Here is a 1,398-nt window from a genome sequence, read left to right as displayed (position 1 = left end):
AGGCCGGCACCCTACAGCACCGACCCGCCATTACCACCTCAACCGTTGACCATGCAAGTGGCCTCGGACAACAGGTGACACCCGAAGTACATCCGAAGAACGTATATCAAGTGTTTGCTCACCAAGTCCTCAACCAACCCCAAGTACCCGGAGGTACCCAGAGTGTTGGATCCGCCAACCACTACCAGCACTCCAAGTCCTTGCGAACCCAAAGTGTTTGCCCGGTAGGGCCATTGTATCACAACGCTTGCGACCATGCAAGTGGCCTCGAACAAGGTGACAGGGGTATCTTCACCAAGTTCGCAACCAACCCCAAGTACCCGGAGGTACCCAGAGTGTTGGGTCCGCCAACCACTACCAGCACTCCAAGTCCTCGCGAACCCAAAGTGTTTGCCCGGTAGGGCCATTAGACCACAACGCTTGCTAACCATGCAAGTGGCCTCGGACAACAGGTGACACCCGAAGTACATCCGAAGAGTGTATATCAAGTGTTTGTTCACCAAGTCCTCAACCAACCCCAAGTACCCGGAGGTACCCAGAGTGTTGGGTCCGCCAACCACTACCAGCACTCTAAGTCCTCGCGAACCCAAAGTGTTTGCCCGGTAGGGCCATTAGACCACAACGCTTGCTAACCATGCAAGTGGTCTCGGACAACAGGTGACACCCGAAGTACATCCGGAGAGTGTACAACAAGTGTTTGTTCACCAAGTCCTCAACCAACCCCAAGTACCCGGAGGTACCCAGAGTGTTGGATCCGCCAACCCGTCCCGGCACTCCAAGTCCTTGCGAACCCAAAGTGTTTGCCCGGTAGGGCCATTAGACCACAACGCTTGCTAACCATGCAAGTGGTCTCGGACAACAGGCGATACCCGAAGTACATCCGAAGAGTGTATATCAAGTGTTTGTTCACCAAGTCCTCAACCAACCCCAAGTACCCGGAGGTACCCAGAGTGTTGGATCCGCAAACCCGTCCCGGCACTCCAAGTCCTTGCGAACCCAAAGTGTTTGCCCGGTAGGGCCATTGTATCACAACGCTTGCTACCATGCAAGTGGCCTCGGACAACAGGTGACACCCGAAGTACATCCGGAGAGTGTACAACAAGTGTTTGTTCACCAAGTCCTCAACCAACCCCAAGTACCCGGAGGTACCCAGAGTGTTGGATCCGCCAACCCGTCCCGGCACTCCAAGTCCTTGCGAACCCAAAGTGTTTGCCCGGTAGGGCCATTGAATCACAACGCTTGCTAACCATGCAAGTGGTCTGGAGTATAGGTGATACTGACATACCACCGAGATGGTACATCTAGTATTGGGTCACCAAAACCAAACCAACCCCAAGTATCAACCCGGCATACTCAGAGTGATGGATCCGCCAACCCGTCCCGGCACTCCAAGTCCTT

This window comes from Anopheles coustani (assembly GCF_943734705.1).
Source record: "Anopheles coustani chromosome X unlocalized genomic scaffold, idAnoCousDA_361_x.2 X_unloc_16, whole genome shotgun sequence".
Taxonomy (NCBI): domain Eukaryota; kingdom Metazoa; phylum Arthropoda; class Insecta; order Diptera; family Culicidae; genus Anopheles; species Anopheles coustani.
This window is presented reverse-complemented; position numbering follows the sequence as displayed.